This window comes from Scylla paramamosain, chromosome 18 (genome assembly GCF_035594125.1).
Source record: "Scylla paramamosain isolate STU-SP2022 chromosome 18, ASM3559412v1, whole genome shotgun sequence".
NCBI lineage: Eukaryota > Metazoa > Arthropoda > Malacostraca > Decapoda > Portunidae > Scylla > Scylla paramamosain.
In genome coordinates, this window is record NC_087168.1 from 19970083 (window position 1) to 19996045 (window position 25963).

At 40.4% G+C, this 25963-nt stretch overlaps 1 long non-coding RNA gene across 1 annotated transcript in view; it reads right to left on the bottom strand.

The window, feature by feature from the left end:
* Positions 1-25963, bottom strand: part of LOC135109408 (uncharacterized) — a 45528-nt gene that overhangs the window by 4908 nt on the left and 14657 nt on the right. The window contains exon 2 of the long non-coding RNA XR_010272695.1: positions 12373-12419. This is a non-coding gene — a long non-coding RNA (uncharacterized LOC135109408). The remainder of the gene's footprint in view (positions 1-12372; positions 12420-25963) is intronic.

Consider the following 25963-nt stretch of genomic DNA (forward strand, 5'->3'; position numbering starts at 1 on the left):
TCACTATGAACAACACCACATCAATACCAAGCTACTCCATTCACCCCTGCCATCACTACCTTCCCAACTCCTACCACCAACCCAGTCACTCACTCACCACCACCACCACCACCACCACCACCAATACTACCATGAACACGCATGACACGAGACGACCCGGTAAGGCAACACTCAACAGCCTTCAACCTGGTCGTGTGTGTGTGTGTGTGTGTGTTAACAGAAAGAGAAGCATCCCTCAGTTGACAATAGTATAGATTATTTTGTACCTTAACCTGTATATATACGACAAAAGCCAAAGCTTGGAACGTCACTTCTGGTTTCAAGCGAGGTGCTGTACAAGACCTTCTCTCTCTCTCTCTCTCTCTCTCTCTCTCTCTCTCTCTCTCTCTCTGAAGGTTGAGTCTCAGTCGTATGTTAGTTTAGTTTACATTCCTTATCTTAGTTCTTCACAAAACGGCTTGTTAACACAATGATTTACCCAAAAGGCTTTACTATAAACGTGCTTTTTAATTACAATAAGACTAACAGTTCAAATGGCCCAAGGAATTGCCTTGTGGACGCCTAATAACAAAATCTTTGGCTTTAAATCGTCAATGTCGCGAGTCTCAATCCGGCGCCTGGGAAAGCCTGACCCTTCGTTAGGCAAAGTTAAAACCAAAGGTGTCGGCTGAATGTAGGATTTCTGCAACCTGCCGCGGTCTGTCTTCCCGCTCAGCCTCACCACCAGACCAGACCAGACCAGACCAGACTAGCAGACCAGACCCGCGCTGCCTGCCTGCCTGCATGCCTTAACCAATCCTTCAGAGGACAACCACCACAAAAATACAGAGGGTAGGTGGAGAGAGAGAGAGAGAGAGAGAGAGGAAAAAAGAATGTGTCAAAATAAAAGTGTATCGTTTTTTGGAGGACGCTTGAGAAAAAAGCTGAAGTTGAATCTCACGTCGCCCAAAAACTTCCTGAAAAGACGCACAATTTGATTCCCGAGAGCGAAGTGGCCGAAACAGTTCTTCAATCAAGGAGCAGCAGCGTCAATAATAGAGGATCTGCCTTGATTACTTCCATCAATATTCGAGCAGCGTGGCCGGGTCCCGCGGCCTCCTCCTCCGGGGTCACACCGCCAACACTCCGCTTTATTTCAGCGTCTCTCACTCCGTTCTGGCCAACAGCATCACGCCGGTTACCAGGAAAGGGAATGTTGCGATTCAATGAAATATTCAAGCATCTGTAGGAAGGTTAAATTGCGATTACATTCAGAAGGGATTAATCTTGACGAATTTAAGGGCGTTCAGACTCAAATTAAAATAAATAAAGAAAGAAAAGTAATTATAAAAAAAATAAAATAAATAAATACAAAAAAAGTAGAATAATAATAATAATAATAATAATAATAATAATAATAATAACAATAACAATAATAATAATAATTATAATAATAATAATAATAATAATAATAATAATAATAATAATAATAATAATAATAATAATAATAATAATAATAATAATAATAATAATAATAATAACAAAAATAACAACAACAATAATAATAATAATAATAATAATAATAATAATAATAATAATAATAATAATAATAATAATAATAATAATAATAATAACAATAATAATATTAATAACGATACTTATAAAAAAATATATCAATAGCAAAAATAATAACATGGAAAATAAATCTGAAAAACAAATACAAAGAATAATAAGTTTTGGCTTGTGAACTCATACATGTGTAATGGCAATGTAATTCTCCTTTCTGCGCACACCCACCCACCCACACCCACCCACACACACACACACACACACACACACACACACACACACACACACACACACACACACACGTCCCCATCATCACAACGAAGAAGATGATGCGGAATTCGTAAGCACACATCATTAGACTCAATTTCTCCCTTGAATAAAATACAACTTGACGAATCTCCGGAAGAAAAGAATCATTTAATTCCGGATCACATTCAATAAATCCCTTTGTCAAGCCCAAAATGCAACAGAGGAATTATAATGATGATAGAGGCGACCTTTCTTGATCTTCCCTGGAGAGCTGCGGTCCATTATTCACCACGACGAAAGGTTACGGCTGGAAACTGATAAAAGGATCTCTTAAAGGTGGCGCTGGACATCTTGATTGGAACAGCGGGGGTCACCAAGGGGATCATCTAAAGGGGTTTGAGTCGTACCACGGCCACTACCACCACCACCACAACCACTACCATCACTACTCATTGCTAACATAAAAATGGAAAGTAAAAATAAAGAAACAGGACATCTTGATTGAAATAGCCAATAGGATCCACTAAAGGATCCACCACCACCACCACTTTCACTACTGCCACCCATCCTTAACGTGAAAAAGTTGATAAAAATAAGAGAAAATAAAGACATGCCACACTGACACCTTGATTGAGGCAGCCAGGATTACAAAAAGGGTGTTTGAATCTTACACCACCACCACCATGACCTCCACCAACACCACCTATCCCTAACATTAAGAAACAATATAGTAAAATAAACTCACGGTAACACAAACTGAGATCCTCCTCCTCTTACTCCTCCTCTTTCTCCTCTTACTCGTCCTCTTTCTCTACTTTCTCCTCCTGTCTCCAAGTCCACCTACCTATCTACCTACCTACCTCACGCGGTCGGCAAAGGAACCTAGTAAATAAAAAATGTCTCACTTCGAACACAAAGTAAAACTAGCGATTTTTTTTTATGCTACCGAGAGAAAGCCTTGACTCATTCAGCAACTTAGAAAGGTTGAGGAGCGTGTTTCTTCCAGCGCCTCCACTCACTCCTCCCTCAGTTACCCCAGCGCCTTTGTGAGTCAGGTGGAAAGAGTTTGGAAGGGCGTCTTAGATTACTGTGAAGAGAAGAGAGAGGGGAGGGAGGGGAAAGAAGAGAGGGGAGTGAAGGAAGGATGGTTTGTGCAGGATGAGAAGTCGATACCAATAAAGGTTAAGGGATGAAAGGCATGAAAAGAAGTATTGTCAACTGGTGTGCTTTTGGAAAGAAAAAAAAAAGTGTGAAAAAGTGAAGGCTGCAAATAAAATCGAGTGAATGTGCCAAAATCTCTCTCTCTCTCTCTCTCTCTCTCTCTCTCTCTCTCTCTCTCTCTCTCTCTCTCTCTCTCTCTCTCTCTCTCTCTCTCTCTTGCTCTCCTTTCCACCCACTCTCATGGTAACCGCAATTCTGATCTTGCTAACCACATTTCTTCACCTCCAGTTGTCTCGATGTATAGGACTTTTTTCCCCTCACATTTCCCTGTTCATTCTGTTCATCTTCCCAATGCAGAAGAAAAATAATACTTTCATTCTTTCATCTCCTTCATTTGTAAACTCGAGAACACCTTGTCTTTTTACATTTTTTTCCTCTTTCTACAACCTTGCATTGGTCAAGAGGGGAGTTTCTTGTCTTTTTACATTTTTTTTTCCTCTTTCTACAACCTTGCATTGGTCAAGAGGGGAGTTTCTGATATCATTTAATCAATATTCGTAGTCCTTGCGTTTTCTTCACCTTTTCTTTTCGCGTCTCGAGAACTCCTAAGGGAAAATGTTTTATACAGCTTCATAGTGTATTACTGGAGAAATAACAAGGACTTTTTCACCGTGGAATGATCAATGTAGAAAGGAAAATTATGTCACAATATATATAAGCTATCAGTGCTGTGTTGGTGTGGTGCTGTGTGGTGTTGTGTGGTGCTGTGTGGTGATGGTGTGGTGTTGAAAGGTCACAGGGAGGCCTCATTTTAGGAGATAAGAAGAATTTTTTGGGACTACTTATGACAAGGGATGGTTACATTAAAGATCTCTCTCTCTCTCTCTCTCTGCAAATAAAAAAAAAATATGGTATTAAAAACAACAAAAACGATCTAATCTCCTAAAAATCAAGAAAGAAAAAAAAAAACATACACTCCTATTTCACATTCAGGTTCCTCTCACACCCCATGAAATCCTAAAACACCCAAACCTCAGAGACACCCATTTTCTCCTGTAGGCGCTGTAGGAAACCCTTCAGAACACCTAAGGCCAGAGAACCGCAGCGGAATTATAAACATAGGTGCCGGTGGGTCAGTCTAAGTAAAGAATGTGAAAAGTCTTGAACATTTCTTGGCATTAAGTTTGTAGTGGGTGCAGCTTCCGAGCGACCGTGTTCCTTGCCTGGACACCCGCCATCATTAAAGATAAAGTGAAGGAGGAGGACGAGAAGATGAGACAAAGGGAGGAAGGTGGTTTTGGGGTAGGTGGGGGAGAGTGTCTGTGTGTCTGTGTGTGTGTGGACGTGTCAGGGTGCCGGAGATGATGTTAAACGTGCTTCTCAGGGGGAACTAAGATAAATTTTTCAGTTGTTAAAGCTAGAGGAAGCGTATAAGTGGAGGTTTAGTTACCAGGTGGAGAGTGGGATGAAGTGAGAAGTCTTAGATGTGATTTTGTGGAAGGATTACCAGTTTTTAATAACCGAAGCTGCGTAGAGGTGGAAGTTTAGTGGAAGTTCAGCATGCATAGTGGAGTCGAAGCATCCATGTGTGAGTGTATGTTTGTACTGTGTTGTCTTTAGGCTTTCGGGTGAAGTGTGAAGTGAAGTAGGAAGTCTTAGAGTGTGAAGAGCTGTATTTTGTTTTGTGAGTGAAGTAAAAGGAGGTTTGGTTGATTGTTATGACTAAAATAGTATACAGGAAAATGAAGTAGGTATGAATAAGACATAAAAAATCCAAGAACATTATATTAATCGAATAAATTGCATGGAATAAGTATTGAATTAGAAAAAAAAAATAGCTGAACAATACGTAAAGATTTATTATTTCAAATTTAGTTAGCCATTAAGTATCAGTGGTTCTAAATATGGACACGACTTGATGTTTCCAGCTGATGGCAAATATTATATGTGTTTGGCTGCGCAAAGGGTTGAAGATGATGTTGCTTTTGTATCCGTAGTATAGTATTAGTAGTAAATGTTGTTGTTGCTGCAGCTGATCAACAGGAAGTGACACAACTGATGAAAGAGCTGGACGTGAGAAAGGCAATTGGATCAGATGGGGTGAGTGGTTGGGTTTTGAGGGACACTGAAGAGGAAATATCACTCATAGTGTTGTGTAGCTAGATTGAAAGTGAGACGACAAAGGGGGGAGGAGAAAAGATACACAATACAAACATGAAAGCGACGATGTAAAGAAAATTCCTTCAACTAGAGGATAGAATCGTTAACTGTAACATTGCAACTCTCTGTAGGGAAATCTTAAGGAAATAAATTATCACTTGTATAAATGAATAGCTAAAATGAGAATGACGATAAAACGGGGAGAGGGGAAAGACAGACTATAATACAAACATGAAAACGACAATATAAAGAACATTCCTTCAATTGGAAAATAGAGTCGTTGACTGGAACACTGGAACACTTTGTGGGGAGAATCTAAAAAAAAAAAATCTATTACTTGTATCGTTGAATAGCTAGAATGAAAGTGACGATAAAAAGAGAAGGAAAAGACGGACTGCAATACATACATGAAAGGAGAATATGATGAAGACTCGCTTAATAGAGAATAATGTCCTTAACTGTAACACTGCATAGATTAGTGAGAAAAATCTTAAGGGAAAGATTTTTAATATAACAGGAGTGAAAATGAGCCTTTATCTTGCAGTGAAATTATGGCAAATCTTAGAACTCTAGTGAAGAATAAACGGTGGAATATGTAATGGTAAAATGAAAACATAGACGGAAAAACGAAAGCGTATTGAGGTTAGAGCGGTAGTGATTGTAAGGATAATAACGATAAAAATGATGATAATGATGATAGTTAAACAGCAATTTTGTTTTCTTTTGTGAACGGCATTTGAACGGCGTCTTTAATCCTTTAGTTATCTATTTTCCTTTACTGTATTTTATTTATTTATTTATTTATTTATTTTTTTTAGTCTTGGTCTATCGCCTTCATACATAAAAAAAAAATAAATAAACTGGGTTGGAAAGACTATTAAATTATTGTTTCAGTGTTGGAGGTAGTGGCGCCGGTAACTTGAGTGGGTGGAGGTGACGGTGGTTGTGGTATCAGTGTTGGAGGCAATGGTGGTGGTGGTGGTGGTGGTGGTGGTGGTGATGATGGTGTGGGCGCGGCCTCGGACGCTGGGTGATAATTGTCGTTCTACAGTGAAATAGTAAATGGAAATGTATAAACTATTTTTTACCACACCGAGAGAGAGAGAGAGAGAGAGAGAGAGAGAGAGAGAGAGAGAGAGAGACTAAGCCACATCTTTTGTAAGCTGAATAAGTAAAAAAAAAAAAAAAAAAATCTGGAAAAGAGTTGTGACATTCGGGATAAAATAAAAGACAAAATAAAATAAAACATAAAGAGAATTGGTTTATAAAAAAAACAACAAAAGAAAGAGAGAGAAAAAAAGAAACACCTTATATTTATCCTTTTGGTGAATCCCTTTCATATTCATTACTTGGAAACCAGAAAAAAAAATAAAATAAATAAATAAATAAAATAAAAAATGAATAAATAGCACAAAATAACTAAAATAACTTTCTTTATATAATAATTTATAGCAACACACTCGAGTATAAGTAAAAAAAAAAAAAAAAAAAGAGAGAAAATGCAAATCTAACCTAACCTTAAACAAAAAAGACCCATTTCCTCTCGATCTTCTCTTCTGCTACCCACTATGTAAGAAACACGAAGAATACCACTCCACTGAATCAAACCTGAAAACGAGTCGCCCATCAGAGCATCAAACATAGAAGACCAGGCGTCCGATCTTCCCTTTACTCCCTTCAGCCCCGAAAGATTCACAAATATAAGAGACTTTAAACACACACTTTCAGAAAACCTCGAAGCCAATAGTCAGGTAAAAAAAAAAAAAAAAAGGAGTTTATTGCGACACCTCACCTACTGTTTCCTCTCCCATCGTCCGCCTCTCGTCGATGTTCAGTAAAAGTTTTCTCTCCCTCTCTCTCTCTTCGAAAAAATACAGAATGTGAATAGTGTAAAGCGCATGAATTCTTGAAGACATCACAACGCGGGCACCGACATCAGGGAGCAGTGAGGCATTAACGCGCCACCTGACCTTTATGAGAAAATGATCACACTCAATTACTCTTTCGTTACCTTTACAAAGTTATTAATTATTTTCATGCCAAGACGACCATCCATCCATCATATATTTATCTGGGTCTATCTAACCAACTGTCTACCTGCCTACCTAGCTACCTACTTACCTACACATTCGTATACTCCTCACTTACATAAGGCTGGTGTAAATGCCTAAATAAGTACGGTCTCGTGCGTCACTCTTAAATTTCTTTCACTTTGACATAATTCAGTAGAGTCTCCAAGCTAGGAAGGCTCGTAAGAATATTTAGTTCGCTGCCCGTGGAGATGTTGAGGGTGTGCAAGATTTTAACTCTCTATTTATAGTTTCCTAGAAGTTTACTTGATTTATTCATCCGCTCGTGCGTCGAAGTCATCCACTACCTACTGGTGCAAAATTCCTTCGAGAAAAAGAAGCTGAAAAGTGACAGTAACCACTCACACAAAAAAATCACAACAAAAATTACATCTAACAGGAGTAAGATACAACTTTTCGTGTCAAATTTGGAAAAAAAAAGTGAGCCGAGGTGTGAGCGGGATGACCTCACAAGGGAGGAGGTGAGCGTGCTGTGCAGGTGTGGGTGGCAGCCTCTCAGGTGTGAACGGCCATGCTTTCCCCTTTTTGACCTGTGAACTGGAAATCTGAGGGTATTGTTTCTTTTGCTGCTTATCATTCTCCTCCAAATATCTGATAAAATAAAGTGGAAAAAGGAAACCTCTCTCCGAGATGTTAAGGGAAAAACATCCTCACAGAAACGTACATGAAAGAAAACTAAGAAACTATTTAGTGAAGAAAGACATTTTTGTTACGTATGAAGCGGCAAAATATCCCTGAACGATAAAAAAAAAAAGAAAGAAAAAAAAACAAGAAAAGGTAACAAGACAACTCTGAATAAAAATGAAATAATTGACAGACATTAACATTACTCAAAAAATGTACATCTAATAGTAGATTTAAACCAAATAGTGCTTATATTCTTAATAAAGCAGGTGTCATAATTAATTTTGAAGATGAATTAGCTCATGAAAATTTTTGAAGAGAGAGAGAGAGAGAGAAACGAAGGAACGGAGGCAGGGAGAGAAACAGAAAGACACAAATGCAGAAATAGAGACACACAGAGACAGAGACACACAGAAACAGCCAGACAAAGAGACAGAAGCACAAACAGACAGGGATACAAAGACAAAACAAAGACAGAGAGACAGGAAGCCAGAGAGATACTACAGACACACACACAGCACACTGAGTACCACCACCAAGGGCAACAGAGGATCGGAAAAGAGAAGCCATCCTTTGTTTTAATCACGACGGAAAAATATGCCTGTATTCCAAACCTAATAATTACGCGAAAGTAATTATCCACGCATTTGCGGCTCACAGCGACACGACGCGCCGCTCACTGGTGGGAAATAGTGAGTTGACAGTGAAAAATTGGAGAGGGAATTATTGATGAGATGATAGTGAAAATGACAGTGAGATGAGAGTGAGATAGTAAACAGATGATAATGAGATGATAGTGAAGTTATAGTGAGGGTAAGATTGTGATTTGTTAGATAATAGTGACTGGGACTTGTGAGAGAGAGAGAGAGAGAGAGAGAGAGAGAGAGAGAGAGAGAGAGAGAGAGAGAGAGAGAGAGAGAGAGAGAGAGAGAGAGAGAGACCAAAACACCCAAAAATGAACAAACAAGACCAAAACAAAGAATAAAAAAAAAGAGAAGGAAGAAAAATAAAACAAACATGAATACAAGTAAAACTCTCTCTCTCTCTCTCTCTCTCTCTCTCTCTCTCTCTCTCTCTCTCTCCCCGGCACATTCCGCCCAGCACCTCCAAGGCCACCACGTCTAAGGAAGAGTGAATTATCTACACTCCTGACAATGGATATTTCAGAGTGACGCGCGACGCCTCGCCAATCGCGCCCCGAATATTGATGCCGGGGAGTTTTTCCTTCATCTTCCCCGATAGCAAGACACTGCAGGAGGAGGAGGAGGAGGAGGAGGAGGAGGAGGAGGAGATGCAGATGGGGTGGAGACGAAGAAGGAAGGAAGGACAACGATGATGAGGAAGAAGAGGAGAAAGTGGAGGAGGTGGATGACGATGATTACAAAGAGGAAGTGAAAGAGATGGGTAACGATGATGAAGAGAGAAAGTGGAGGAAGTGAATAACGATTATGAGGAAGAAGAGAAGAAGGCGGTGTATAACGATGATGCGGAGAAAGTGGAGGAGATGGATAATGATGGTGAGGAAGAGGAAGAGAAGCTGGAAAGACTGAAGATGCATGGTGATATTATAAATGGTTACACGGGAAAGCCAAACAGCAACAGACTTTTAGGTCCTTGCAAGGCTGTTTGGTAACTACTTCTAACTAGCCACAGGTAGAAAGAAACAGGACAGTACAACAAAAAGCTCCTCTATTCATTGATAAAGATTGGAAGGGTGGATTAGAAAAAAAAAGAAGAGGAGCAAGGATAAAAAGAAATAATGACTTTGAGTGATGATGATGATGATGATGATGGCGGTGGTGGTGACGGCAATTGAAAGTAAGTCGGCCCTTTCTTTTTTTTTCTTTTTTTGCCTTTTCTTTAGTTTCTTTTCTCAAAGCAGCATTGCAAGCTCTATTTTTATCCATTATTTTTTGTCTCTTGTCCCTGGTCAGTCTTCCTACCACGTAAGAAATGATGATAATTACACTAACGATAGTTTATGAGAAAGATCGAGGAAAGAAAGATAAAAAAGAATCATCGCCATATCACATTTCACTAAACACTTTATTACTTACACATAACTTACTAACACTTACAGAAAAAGGCTAAACTTGAATGAATGTTATGCGCTCCCCAGTCAGGTTACATTGATGAGAGTACTGCAGTGAAGGTGTTGATTAAGAAATGCCTCGTAATCTTAGTTATCATGAGGTGCAAGAGTGATGCCTAAGTCTCTCTCTCTCTCTCTCTCTCTCTCTGAAGGGCCTCAAATACAGTCACTCATCCCAACCAACACTGACATTTTCACATATTCTCTTGGTAGATCTGAGGAGTCATGCGGTAGTGTTCAATATTGCACCACCCCACCGGCAGAGAGAGAGAGAGAGAGAGAGAGAGAGAGAGAGAGAGAGAGAGAGAGAGAGAGAGAGAGAGAGAGAGAGAGAGAGAGAGAGAGAGAGAGAGAGAGAGAGAGAGAGAGAGAGAGAGAGAGAGAGAGAGAGCAATCTTCCTAAAGTTTCTCCTTGGCTTCATCTCCACGCGCGTTATGGCAAGGGACGGCTCACTGGCCCCATGACGGAGACCAACTTGAACGTCCCTCAATAATTCAGGTTAGAAGTGTGCAACGCAGCTGGAGGGGAACTTGACTGAGCGACAATTGCTACCGCTACTGCTACTGCTGGTCCGCCCGCTGCCCGCCCGCCCGCCCACCCCCTCCATCACCCACGCGACAAGACGTAATACTTTTCCAGCGTGAATGAGATGTTAATGTCCAAGTAACAGACAAGAAAAGAAATAAGTTGAGAGTAAATCAAAGGCCACGCGTTGTTCGCTAGTTCCTTTTCCCGCACTTGTGTTTCTGCATTATACATGAAACTCAGGAGAAAAACAGTATTCTTACCTCAATTTACCAATCGTCATGAACCTTTCAACGACCGACTTACGAGTATTTGGAAAAGGGAATGGCTGGCGACGACGAGGAGTCTTCTGGGTTGGCAGGAATTGTCATTAGCCCCACCACTTAGGACTGATGGCTGATGCATCCACAGTCTGACCTTGCATACTAGATCAACGCTACTGTCTTCCGGGCTGGTGGAGAAGCGGGAGCGGGAAGGCGGAGGAAGTGCCAGGCGGGAGGGGGGATCGTGGCAGTGCAGGCGAAAAGTGAAGTGAGAGAAGACAGCAGGTGACTCGTGCTGATTATTGAACGTGTCTAGAAAGGAAGGTATTTTTTTCTTGCTAAAGGATTCATTACTTTTACCAATTTCTACGTGAGATAGCGGATTTTGTACGTTGGTATAGTTCAGAAAGGAGCCTTGTAATGTCTATTCTGTTATTTTCCTTGGTGTTTATTTGTGTGAAGGACGGATAATTGAGGTTTTAGTAGCAAACGGAAAGAAAGTGCGACAGTATATAAATTATCAGTTTTTTTTTCTTTTTTTTTTCTTTTTTGCTCTTCTTTTCCTTACTCCTATTCCTGTTCACTCCTAGATCCTTAATTTTTTTTTCCATTTATTGTCTCTTCTCATAGTTGCTGTTTTTTTTTTTTTTCATTGTTGTCCTTTCTTTATTGTCAATTACTCCTCCTACTCCTACCTTCTGCTTTCATTTTATTGTCCTTTTCTTTCTCATTCCACATATATCTTTTTAAGGTTTTAATCGCTGTACTATGCATTTCTACTTATATTCCTCCTATTTTATCACTCCTTTTACCCTTCTGCATCACTCTCCATGGTTGCTCTTCATTCCCGTACAAATATCTCTTCATTTTCGCTTCCACTAGCCCTGCAGCAGCCTTTCACTTTCCACCCATTAATCTTCCTCTTATTCTTATTACTCTTCATCTTTCCATCTTTTCATGTTTCTCGTCTTCATTCTCACACTGATTTCTACTTCCTTTCGTTGCCGTTATTCATTTTTTTTTTTTAACATCTACTCGTATCTTCCTATTTTCATCACTCCACTTCTCTGTTTCTTTCCATGTTCCTGTTTCTCACTCCCACACTAATTTCTACCGTGTTTTCGCCGCCGTCACCACCGCAATGACCCTTCATCTTCATGCCTAAGTGTCACGTCGTGCTCATTTCACCTGCACCGTGACACCTGCTGGAATATTACGTATTAATCTGGCGGGTGTTCGTCCATCGTGACATGTGGCATTAAGGTTTGCCAGGCAGGATACACAGCCACGTTAAAGAAAAATGAAAGGTTGTTGCTGCTACTCTAATGTCAAAGCCTCCACAGACTCATCTTTTGTCTAAATAACTTGTACAGGTGATGGAAACGAATCAAGGACAGGTGCATGTGTGTTGTTATTGCCAGTGCTGCTCTTCTGCCAAAACTTTCACGGACGGCCTCACCTTTACTTAAATACTAATACATGTGTGTGTGTGTGTGTGTGTGTGTGTGTGTGTGTGTGTGTGTGTGTGTGTGTGATAATTTGTAAAGGTGATTTTTAGTTAAGCTCGGTGTTCAGTCGAGGTGTGAGGAGTTGGACAGAGGCCTCACATTAAGAACTGGTCAGTATTGTTGTGTCTATAAGAAAGGGTGAAAAATTTACCTTTAGTTCAGCCTTTCAAGAGCTGAGAGACTCATTTGCAGCGATATCTGGAAAGAAGAGAGAAAAATAAACTTCAGTGAGGCTTAAAGGAATTTTTCTTTTTTTCAATCTTGGAGAAAAAAAAAAAAATCTTATGAAAGTTCTAACACCATCGAAGTAGAAAATTAATATACACATAAAAAGTATGACACAGATGATTTTTATAGTAATTCTCTCATGGCAGACAAAACAGAGACTAAATAAAGACACCGTATTTATAAAGAGAATGTTATAGTTGACGATTAAGATGATAACTCTCATTAGTGGCAAGCAAAACAGAGGCTATGCAGTCATCACATAGCACCAAGAGAAGGAGGAGGAGACACGGGTCAGAGGAGAGTAAGGAGCAGGGAGCAGGAAGTGATGCATGTCAATCAGCGGAGAAAGTCAATCACCAGTCTGGGAATGTTTGGTGCTATCACTGGCATGAGCAGAGTATAGGCAGCCTCGCTTCCAGGTGCCGCTGACTCCGTGATCACCGCTTATGATCACTGTGTTATATAATTATACTGACTGTGAAAGAGAATTGTTATTTCACTATTTACACTATTTCTTACTCTGGTTTTACTGTTTTGCTATATTTTCAGCCGTATTTGCTTTGAGTTTGCTTGTATGCTTTCAAACACGCATGGAAGAGAAATGATATAGACTCTATGTTATTGTAGCACCCTTGAAAAAAAAGAAATCGAGTGTAAGAGAATCGTTAATTTCCAAGGAGAAAAAAATATAACGAAAGCTGTAACAAGCCAGTAGGCCTTACACGTGGCAGTCGCTATATAAAACATGCCTACATCCATCTATCCACCTTTTCTTCTTATAAATCTCCCGGTTTCCTGTGTTTTGTCATGTTTTTCCTCATTTTCCTTACACCTGTAGCCGTACTGTCTATATTCATGAGTGTAAGCTACCTTCTATCAAACACACACACACACACACACACACACACACACACACACACACAGAACACAAACATACATAAATATACACAAAAAAGAATATAAAAAAAATCTTGCCTGTACTCTTTAACCAAAACTTCCTCTAATTTCTTGAAGTTTCAGCGCTGGATCACTTCCCCAATTTATTATTTTTCCGAACTTTTCGTGTCGCTTGTCATTCAGTGTCAAGCTGTTTTCTGTGCGTGTGTGGGTGTTTGAATAATTACCGCCCTCTCAAACTTGGGCCACTGCTTGCCTGCATTCTTAACTTGAGTCTTACTTCTATTATTCGTACGCACCACGTCTTCCTGGGTGTTTTCTCCCTTGTCTTGCCGTGACCTTTGCGGGTGTCTCCCGTCACGTCACGGCTGAGTGATGAGTGGCGGGCATCGACACCACCAATATCCTACCGTTTTTCTTCCTCACTTCAATACTCAGGTAAAGAAGGGTGGTTACTCAACACGCTGTGGCAAAGGCCTGTCACTAATGCGGTAAATAAAGGTGTGATTGTTTGAAACGTTGTGGAGAAAAAAAAAAAAAACTGTAATTGTTGTTTAATGGTGCAGTAATGGAAGCTGTAATTTTATAGTGTGTTAAAGAAAATTGTAATTTTTCTTTAATGTGGTAGAGAAAACTGTAATGCTTCTCTAATTTGATAAAGAAAACTGTAATATTTTCTAATGCGATATAGAGAAAACTCATTTTCCTCTAATGCAGAGGATGAAGCAGTGTAGAAAACTGTAATTTAATTTGCTATTACAGTAGAAAAACAGTAATTTTGTTTGCTGATTCATTACAGAAAACTGTACGTTTTTTTCTAATACGGCAGAGTATAAAATGTAGAAAAGAAAGCGATCACTTTGCCTACTAACAGAAAAGAGAAAACTGTATTTTTTTTTGTTTTTGCTTTGCTAATCAGCAGAGAAAGTTATAATTGTTTGCTAATGGAGTAGACAAAACTTGAAATGTTTTGCTTATGTGCTAGAGGAAGCTACATTTTCCGTTCACTTTTGTCATTGAGACCTTGCAGTGTTTCCAGGAGAGCATTGGGTACGTAGGCTTTCGTGTGTATGTGTGTGTGTGTGTGTGTGTGTGTGTGTGTGTGTGTGTGTGTGTGTGTGTGTGTGTGTGTGTGTGTTTGGGCGAGGTGCGTAAAGGAAGGTGCTTCACCCACACACCGCTTCCCGTGTCTAGTGAAAGGCCATTCGTCTTTTCAGCTTCCCTCCTTTACCTGTCTTCGATTTCTCACTGAGTCAGTCTCACACTGCTAATTCTCTCGCAGCCTTCCACCGCTATCTGCGTGATTGCTGCTTCTTTCAACCCGCCACGTGTATGTTGTGTTTCAAAGTAAAGCCTTTAATTATCTCACATTCACTTAAGAGTTTTATAAGTATTTCCACTCTTTTATATCTTCTGGTAATCTTTAGATCACCCTGACTTAATCTACCTTCCTACGACTCAGGATTATCAGGAAAGAACGTGTCTAGCACTTGTATCTACCTCGTTTGTATCTCTTCTGTTACTCTTCATCAAGCAATAGGCAAATTTAATGTTTCCTTGTTTTATTTTATTTATATTGTATTTATTTTATTTTACTTTCCTTTTGCTTTGTTAGGTGTGGCTAGGCGCGCCTCTTTTTGCTGTAAAAAAATATCTGACCCTTAAAGTTAGAATAAAAAAAAAGTTTTCTGAGTTGTCCCTTAAAAGTTGAAATAAAACTATTCGACTGTCCTCTATATATTTCTTCTCCATCTATTTTATTCTTGTATATATAATTGCACAATAAAACACGGTATATATCAAGTTTGGAATTAATAACACTGATTTTCTTTATTTATTTTTGCATCATAGGTCATCTTTCTCCTCAGTTATTCATCTCAGTTATATCACCTTGGTTTACAATACATCAAACTCTGTCACTAAGGTTTTCTGTTTCCCTGTTAACCTTTCTGCTGCCAAAGAAATTAGTGTTTTATGTAATCCCCCTTTTCTCTGTTTTCTTGCTATTACACTTGCATTTGGTTCTCCTGTCTTTCTCCTTCTCCAATTCTTTATTTCTCTGTTCTTCCTTTCCTTTAGTTTCTTTTCTGTTTTGCTCCTCAGAGTTCTCCTCCCTCGCGTTTTTTTTCACTATTCTCATCCTTCTTCCTCCGCTCTTTTTCTGCCATCATTTATTTGCACTATTTTTTCTCCTTGTATCTCTCTCTCTTCTCTTTTTTTCTTTCTTAATTTCATTCTTTCTCATCTTTTTTTCTGGTTTCAACTATTTTTTCCCTTTTTTTTACTTCTAGTGTTCCTCGTTCCACCCTTTTCGCTTCTCATTCCTTGCCTCATCCTCTTTTTCTCCTCCACCTCCTTTATGTTTCTCCACACGTGTCTTTTTCTCACGGTTATTTGTGATCCGATTATCTCTCAAGGCCCTTCACGTCCGTCCACTCTCTTTCCTTTCGCATTGTCCGGCTCAGTTCCCGCTGGTCTGACTCTCACAAATATTCGAGCAGTGAGGCACATATTCCATACACTTTTAAACATTTAAAAGCTGGTCAGCAATTCTTGAAAGCTGCGTACCGATCATAGTTTGTCTCTAGGATTTCACTGTGTTTCCATCAGTTGCTCGTCTGCATCTGGTCACGCTAAGTAGAGTCCAGTATTATAGTTAAGACAGTAGGGAGAAAAAAATATCATTTGGTCATTGCGTGTACTATGGAATAAATGCCTGTGATTATGACGTCCATCTCTGATCCTCTATAAAATTGGATTTAATCTATTGAGAAAAGCTAGTGGTGAAGTTTACATATTTTGATGCAGTATAAATTCATTGCGATCTATTTAACCTTTATTTGTATTACCTTAAAGATCATAACGGCTAGTGTTTAAAAAGCCTTAGTTTTCATGATGTTTACACGATCTTAATATATATATCCACAACTATCTGTCTAAACGTACTTTTATCTCGTACTTATCCCCATCTCTATTGCCTCACGAACCCCAGTGCATGGACAAATAAATGTTTTCCTTCAGTACACCCTTTGAAGTGCCTGGCCGGCCGTCCCTGCCTGAACAAGTCCCTGTGACCAGCCAAGCACGATCATATCTTCTTCCTCCTCCAGTTGACCTCACCCCGCGCGCTTTAATCCTCATTTCTTATCCTCTGTTTTCCCTCATTTGCTTCCCTTCCACCCTCGCATCCCCTTTTGACCCTGAATCCGCCGCTCCCCTAAGGGCCGCGCCATCCCTAAGTGGCCTGTGAGGGTTGGGTCGCCGCCGTGCCGGGAGCGGGCCAGTGCCTGTGACAACGGGTGGCTCTTGTCCTGGCCAGCGTCCGCGGGGGGATATGATTAATTCCACAAAGCCTTCCATCTCTAAATCAATATCTATTTTCCAGTGCTCGACTTCTGCAGTAGACAACCGGCGTGTGGTCAGTGGGGCCATTAATACCACGTCATAATCTGCTTTGATTGAGGGAGCGAGAAGAGCCCAATGCTAATGAAACCACAATGAAGTAATTAGAAGTGAACACACAGATACGAGGGGACCAAGAGAAGGAGCAGGAGGAGCAGGAGGAGGAGGAGAGGAAGGGAAGGAGCAGCAGGTAAGGCAAGACAAGGTAACACAGGTAACACAAATAACAAAGGTAAGAAATTCTATGATAAGAGATACTTCAAAACATGAAAAGTGAACTGAAATATATAAGGAGACTAGGAAAAAAAAACACACACAAAAAAAAAAAAACAGAAGGAGCAGAAAGAGATAAGGTAAAGCAAGTTAACAGGTAAGAGAGTAGGATCTTTTGAGAAATTCTGTTACAACGTAATTGAAACCATGAAAAGTGAACACATCAGTAGTTGGGGACAAAGAGAGAGGGGAGGAAATAAAGGCAAGAAAATGGAAAAAGGAAAAAAAAAAATTAAGCAGTTATGATTAAGGTGAGAATCTTGTGAGAAATTTCCTGAAATGATACTTGTAAACATTTAAAAGGAAGAGGAGAAAAAGGAAAAAAAGATAGAAGATGAAAGAGGTAAGGGAAAGAAAGGTAAAGGTATATTAAAAGGTATATTAAAAGGTATATCAAAAGCAGAAACTCGTGAGATATTCCCTTAGATACTTGTAAACAGTTAGAAGAAGAAGAAGGAAAAACAGAAGGATAGAAGAGGAGGAAGAAGGTAAGGCAAATAAAGGTAAACTAAGATGACACACAGATAAATAAAAACCAGAAACTTGCGAAAAATTTCCTGAAATTCACTCGAAAAGATCTATAGATAGTTTCTATGTAACAACCTTTGACGAACAACCAAGCAATAGTCTGTGTGGAACTCCTTATGTATTCTGAAATTAGAACATTAATACACCTTTGAATACTGGTAATCATAAGAACACATCTATGCCACCCAAAGCTAGCATTCAACGTGTTTTCCTTCTTGTAATGCTAACCTTGTCGAATCTCAGATGAGCAGGTTATATTAGCCACAGAAACTGACAGGTTTATAAGGCCACGGCTCCTAAACCTGGTGAGATGATATAGACAAGGTAATGGGAAGAGATCAAATGACTGCCTCATTCCCGCTGCTTCCGTGAGTGTAGCCTGAGCAAGACGAGGACTGATAAGCGTACCTGCAGCTGTGGTAAATAATGTCACTCAGACCTTTTCGAGTCCCGGGAATCAAGCAGGTGTGTGACGTAGCGTTGACGGGGACTGGACGGAGTTGCTATGGGATTGTAACGAGGTGCATTTCGTTTGAAGATTCTCGTTTCTATAAATTTCACCCAAAAGCAACTGCTTCACAAATGCGTATAGTGAATAATGTCCAAGAGGCAATATAATTCTAGTTAATAATTCACTTAGTCTGCTTACATAATATATCACGACTAATTCCACGAACTTAAAGATGGATTTTTCTTTTCTTTTTTCTTAAGCTCAGGAGAGAGAGAGAGAGAGAGAGAGAGAGAGAGAGAGAGAGAGAGAGAGAGAGAGAGAGAGAGAGAGAGAGAGAGAGAGAGAGAGAGAGAGAGAGAGAGAGAGAGAGAGAGAGAGAGAGAGAGAATAGAGAAACCTTTGGAACTTGAATAACAGATGAATAATTTGTAACATAAAAAAAAAAAAAAAACACACAGAAAAATGCTAAGAAAACATCACCTCTTTCTGGCTGACTGAATGACTTAATGACGCCGCAAGAACGGAAGCATATGGAGTCTGAAATCAAAGTTCATAGTTCAGAGGTAAAATAAAAAACAACTTCTTCCTAGGACCCCAAGAAATTAGTGATTAGAAATAGCTGGTTATGCGGCAGACATACAGCGATTATTACATTACACTTCCTATTCTAATCCATCAGTCATGTGTGTGCTTGTTCTTATAATGCTCTTAATTCTTCCTGCTTTACTGTACCCAAGATGTCACTAAGTTCTATTTTCTTACCAACTACCCAGCAGATAACGACTATCATAATACATTTTTCATTTTACTCAATCAGCTTAATAATACCGTTTTTGTAACATTTGCAGCCTGTCTTCGTGTTTGCTGCTTCACTGTACCTAATCTTGCTGTGTTTTCTTATCAGTTAGCTATGGTACGTTATGCTACGGACAGAAAGCGACTAGTACAATATATTTTCCTATTCCAGTCCACCTAAGCCCATCTTCATTCTTGTTCCTTTATTCTACCCACGATGTCATTAATTTTGCTGTTTTCTTATCAATTAGCGGTGGCGGGCTAAGCGGCAGAGAGACAGCGACTAACAAAACTAAAAGCGGATGATTAAGGCCGCAGTTGAAGCCCAGGCGAGGATCATCCAGGATGCCGCGAGAAAAATGCGAAACTGGTGTGAAATTAATGAAAAAATATATATATAGTGTGCCACAGAGTTAGAGTAACGGATGTAACATGTTTCACGTAACTTTTTTTTTTGTTCTACGTCTAGGTAAAAATAGAGCGTTATGTATAAGATTAGTTATTTAATTTAGCATTTCGACAAAAAAAAAACGTTTATTGGTTTAAAAAAGAAGAGCAAGAAGTGAAGAGAGGTTTGGGGACATTTTTATTTAGTGTTCCAATGAAACCTTTATTCGTTAAAGAGAAGAGCAAGAAGAGAGCAAAGGTTTGGGGACAGAGAGGCCTTAATAATTTACCGCACATTATCATTGAAAGACACGCCATCACTTATGTAAAGGGACAGTGAAGAACACGATTAAGAAACTGTCTACTGCTCGCTATGAAAGATGAAAGAAGATAGATAAATAACTGAAGCAGGTATCTACTTCACTCGGTACACTGAAAAGATCGTAAAGGTGATAATTAGATGTCATCAACCTTTTACAAGAGGGGACCTGGAAGAATAAGAAAGACAGAATAAGAAAGAAAGATAGGTAGCCAGTAAAAGCACTTGTTTGGGATGGAGGAGGCACGGTGTAACTTTGTCAGTCAAAACCAGGGAATCAGACATATGCATCCTTAAATAAATAAATAAATAAATAAATAAATAAATAAATAAATAAATAAATAAACACATAAAATAAATAAATAAATAGCTGACTAACTAAATAAATAAACAGATAAATAAAGAAATAAACAGATAGGTAAATAAATACTTGATCAGGCAGATAAATAAATGAATAAACAAATCAGTGAATAAATATATCCTTGAAATGAAGATCACAATAAATAAACATCCCACGGACAGACAGGAAGGAGAATGGTGATTTAGGGAAGGAAGGAAAGACAAGGAAACACTGACTACCATTTGAGGTAAAAACAATAAAGTGAAAGAGTCATATTAAACGTAAAACTCCAAGCAGACTCATGGATAGAAAATATGAGATAAATCTGATTGACTTGATTGATTTGAAATGTCAAGGCGCCGCACCATCGCAGTCATATGGTAACCCAGAAACAAAGTAGAAGATAGCAAATACATAGGAAACATAAAGGAAAGGTGAAATATTGTAATACATGATAATTTAGAGACACATTTGATAACAGAGGAGATAGAGGAAGCGGAAACTAATACACCATCTAAATAAAAGAAAAAGAAGGATGGAAACAAAGAAGTATAATCAGTGAGACGCCATTTATGATCCCAGGAATAAATAACAAATCCAACACAAACAGAAAAATAGTTAGGATTAGTCAACTCGTGGTGATAAACTCAAGCGAAGTAAAAGACAGCTCTTGTGGCACAGTGAACTAGTGAATCTCATGGTATAGTTTACATGGATCGAACAAAGAACTAATCTAGTACTGAGGTTGTTATAGGTGAGGCAGACTTAATGCTTGGACAAAAAAGTATGCTAGAAGAGAAGGTGCAAATGTTTCGAGGGAAGAGAGAGAGAGAAAGAGAGAGGAGAGCTATATTGAGTGCTAGAAATGATCGGTAATGACATTAATGATAGAAAGACAAGGAATATGCGGATTAGGAAGATAAAAGTTTTGCTAAAAGTGAAGAAAATGTAAATATTTCGAAGGAAGAGAAAGAGGGAAATTCGAAGAAATGTAAGAATGATTACTAAAGATGTTATTGATGGAAATAGAGAGAACGATCAAATTAGAAAGAAATCATATGAAGCTAAGAGGACAAATAAAATAATCTTACGTGAAAAGACAGGAAAAAAGGAAGAAAAACAATTGCTATAAAAAAAAAAAACTAGAAAACTTAAAAAAAAAGGGACCTGACTCTCGATATGTAAAAGGTATTGGGATCTGAGGAACGTAATACTTGAGAGGGACTGGTATACGAGCCGAGAGCGACAGGTAATAATGATAATGATAATTTTTGTTACTTTTAAAAGACTGAGGTGACATTTATTATATTTGTAAAACGTTCTTTTAGAGGAAAGGAAGAAAATAAAGGAAGCTAAGTGTGTACATTAATCAATAGTAATAGAGGTAATTGTTGATATTATTATTATTATTACTATTATTATTATTATTATTATTATTATTATTATTATTATTTACCTATGCTCTGTTTATCATTCTTTTACTTTATTTTTGTTGCTAGATGTAGGAATGTTAGATGCTGCTAAAATATTATAATAATAATAATTGTTATCATCATCATTATTATCATTATTATTATTATTATTATTACTATTATTATTATCATTATTATCATTATTATTACTCGTATTATTATTATTATTATTATTATTATTATTATTATTATTATTATTATTATCATCATCATCTACAACACACACACACACACACACACACACACACACACACACCATGGATTCATACCAGAGCGGCGCGGTTTTAGTATCTTGTGTTTTGCAGCCTGAACGAAAACGAGCTTCACCTGAGTGACCTTGAGATGCCGCGACCATATTTTAGGGGGGAATGAGCTAATATGCCGGAACTGTATTTGACTTGCATTTCTTCCTTTCCTTTCCTTCTTGCTTAATCCAGATACCTTGAAATGTGAAAGATATATTATGAAAAATGTATTAATGTGTATTTTTTGCAGTATACCGTATAATATCGAGCTTTAGCTATTATATAAAAGTATTTTCTCTCTCTTTTTTTTTTTTCAGTACATGGAACAAGATTATCTCTTCAGTAAACCGATTGATTATTTGGCCAAATCGTGAGTTAGACTCGTCCAGTGAACCCAGCCAGCAGTCCTGCGGCGCCCCCCCCCGCAGGATCACCAGCGTCAAGAGGGCGAGCAGCAAGACAAAGCAAGCCCCGAGCCGCCCTCTCATCACCACGACCCTCGCAGGACATCAGGCACGCTTCACTAGTAAGAGCCTCGGCCACGTCCCAGCGAGCAGCTCCGACGCCCCAGCCGCGCCTCACCCTGGGGGCCCCGAATGTCCACGTTAACCAGTTTGTCGGAGTAGCAGAGTGGCGGACAACACAGGCGGGGTCTCGCAGGGGAGCTACGGTCAAAACCAATTAAGTCGGACAACGTTGTCAACCAAGTCCACCAACCATACACTAAGTTGGGCCTCGGGGTCAACTTGCTCGCTTGGGTGCACGCGAGAAACGGGAGTGAGCAGCGGTGTCTGAAGCTGCTCCCACTGCTCCCTCCGGCCTGTCCAGGGTCTTAGGAAAACTACACTACACAACTATGCCATTATATACGTGCCTCCTTACAAACACTAAATTCCTGTGTGTATGTCTGGAATAGGGACAGGAGCGGTGTGTTCAGTCTCAAAATGGACAGTGCCTTATCACATCGCTATCATAATAATTTCTTTTCAGTGTGCGTCTTATCTCCGGCCAACATGCCCCCCTATGTGTCTGCCGCCCATGACAACACCACCGCGGCGCCACGCAGGCCGGATGACGCCTCAACCTTAAGTCGTATAGGATATTCATAGCCCCATCCGCGACAGGAGACAATAATAGTCCACCCTCCCACTTATCTTGCACACGGCCAAGCCAACAGAGGCACTTCCCCTCACCTCCTCCCCGGCCTCCTCATCTTCCTCCCCTTTCTGCAACTCCTGAAACGCCTCTGCTATCTCCTCCGCCTCTTCCCCACGCACAATCCCCATCCTCGGCACCCATTCATTCCCCAAAGCAAACGTCCCCTCTTTCCGTTTGCTCCCCTCTGTCACCCTCCTTGGTTCTCGGCCCCGTTTATGGCGCCCTGTACCATCCACTTGCCGGCGTCGCTATCTCTCCCTTGAGACGGAGGACAATGACAATAATAAACCACCGTAGTCATTCAAGAGTTCCTGCAGATTCAACGCTGCAAGGGACAATGGCCTTTTAGCCAAGGAGTTGAGCTCGACAATGCAGGTCTGATTCCGGGTGTGTTATGAGAGGGCCAGGCTGCAGCACGGGCCGGGAGATCTAATGACCACGTATGCAGTTGACATCGCAAATAGGCTCGGCCCTCATCACAAGGGTACCATATAATTTGCATATCAAACTACTGAGCTGACCGGAGCCCCTGGGGTGCACGCCGACTATTGTTTCACGGTGGGATTCACTCTCTCCCTTGGCTGGTTGGTATATCAGTGGGTGACTCTGCCTGGGGGGCGTCGCCGAGTGTGCAGGCTGAGGGAGCGAGAGGAGAGGAGGAGAGAGGAAGGGAGAAGGGCACGAAGGAATATGATGGCCTCGGGCTCAGCTAAGACTGGAGAATCGATAAGATGGACGTTCGCTGATCAGCATTAAAAAGATTTCCCTGGTGGAGGTCTCGCGGGCTCTCCAAGATAATGCTCAGGTCTTGTGTGCCTTGACTTAACTACGCTGATAACCTTGCCGTGTGTGTGTGTGTGTGTGTGTGTGTGTGTGTGTGTGTGTGTGTGTGTGTGTGTGTGTGTGTGTGTGTGTGTGTGTGTGTGTTAATGAATTTTTATCAACGTTAAGCACGAATATATGTGCGTATCTTGCAAACACGAGTGTGGTGTGTGTGTGTGTGTGTGTGTGTGTGTGTGTGTGTGTGTGTGTGTGTGTGTGTGTGTGTGTGTGTGTGTGTGTGTGTGTGTGTGTGTGTGTGTGTGTGTGTGTGTGTGTGTGTGTGTGTGTGTGTGTGTGTGTGTGTGTGTGTGTGTGTGTGTGTGTGTGTGCGCGTGCATGGTGTGTGTTCGTGTGCGAGGTGAACTCCTGTAATGTAGGAAATTGGCAAACGCATCAGACCATGGAGTTAAATTAGTGTTTACATTAGCAAAAATATAGTTTGTAGGTACGAAATCCACTTTCATATTACGAAACACAGATGCTATCTAAACTTGTGCGGCAATTTTTTTTCTCGGGGGGAGGGCCTTTCATCACGGAGGACACGAGATGAGGTAAGGTGCTTATATCGCGTAGCCGTGGTAATGACTTAAAAGATACTGACATTTGTAATTACCAAAGCTTCAGGGATAATTGATGTACAGAGAGAGATATGACAACACGCCCCTCTCATGAAGTCAACAGGACCAATTAATATATAAAAACACGAAAATGCCACACATCACGCACATAATATACGCATCTATTTGTCCTGCACATTACTCACCAGACTACCTAAATGGCGACATATGCGTGTATACACCTGCTTATCGATTAGTCCACCTGGCTGTGCGGGAAATACCTTACATACACACGTCATACAGAGAGAGAGAGAGAGAGAGAGAGAGAGAGAGAGAGAGAGAGAGAGAGAGAGAGAGAGAGAGAGAGAGAGAGAGAGAGAGAGAGAGAGAGAGAGAGAGAGAGAGAGAGAGCACCTAACATACATATAGAGATGCAACACTAAAAAACATAAAGCTACAGAATTGGAGACTGGGGGGAGAGTACACTGCTACCGGGGACTCCTGAAGCGTACCTAGGTGACCCTGAACTGCGAGGGAGAACTGTGGGGGCCATAGCGCACCTGTCTTACTTCAAGGGGGCGCTGGGGGACAGTATTTTCAAAGGGAGAGGGACTGAAGGAGTGTAGAACAGGGATTTTCGAGCATGTTTCCTTTTGTTTTTTTTGCCAGAGCAGTAAATAAAAATCCCAGTCTCCTGTAGGGCTCTGTAGAATGACGTTTAGCATGTTTTTCTGTCTTATCTTTTCCTTTAGCAGTAAATCGGAATCAGTCTCCTGCAGGATGCCGCTTGTTAGATCCTTTGTATGCGTGGCGGCAGTCCTTTGTGGCGGGCGGCGGTGTATTGACGCATCCCTGAGCGGCGTGCTATAATGTACCACTCGGCGGGGAGAGCATCGCTGTTCAGAATTCCCGGAACACCTCACTCTCCCTCTCTCCTCCCTCTCCCCCAGGGCGCTGCCGCAGGGGAGGAACAGCTCACGTGTAATCGACGATAGACAATAATTTCGACTTGAATTAATATCACATCGCCCTTGAATGCAGGATACACCGGACACTCTCTCTCTCTCTCTCTCTCTCTCCTCTCACCCACGTCCCCTCCTCGCCCGCCTCCCGCCAGCCCGCCAGCCTCATCGCCCTCCTTAGAGCACGTCACCGTAATTCTCGCTCGCTCCATGGACGTGCTGCCTCTCCTTAGCGGCGCCAGACTGTCCAGAGCTGAAGTGTAGGGAGGGAAGCTCAGGCCAGACTTCTCGCTATTCTGACCCAGAGCAGCATTGTATAGTATACTCTTGTGTCTTTACTTATGTGTACATTTCAAACCAGCACAGCACAAAGTAGCAGAATGATACTTATCCCAGAATAGTGGCACAGAACAGTACCAGCAGAGGACAGCATAGAACAGAATAATAAAATCATACTTAAAACATTTTAAAAGAGCGGGACGAAGCAGCATCCATTCTTGTTAAACTTCATACCTGCACATCACAGCACAGCAAAGAAGCAGCCTTCGTTCTTGTTGTCCAATACATTTCATACAAGTACAGCACAGCACAGAATAGCAGAATGATACCTGAACAGTCCAGAACATAGGAACAAAACAACTTATATTCTTGCTATCCAGTATATTTTATACCAGCACAATACAGAACTGAAGAGCAGAATTATTCTTAAAACAGCCATGCACAGAGGAATAGAACAATCCTAAATCCTTACTGACTTACATTTCAGACCAGTACAGCAAGACAACTCACATGAACAAAAGATAGGCTGAGGAAGAAGAGACAGCCAAAAGCCCGTGAACAGCAGAAACATGTTAAAAAAAAAAGCCCAGCACAGCCAAGCACAGCAAAACACACTTACATCTAGTG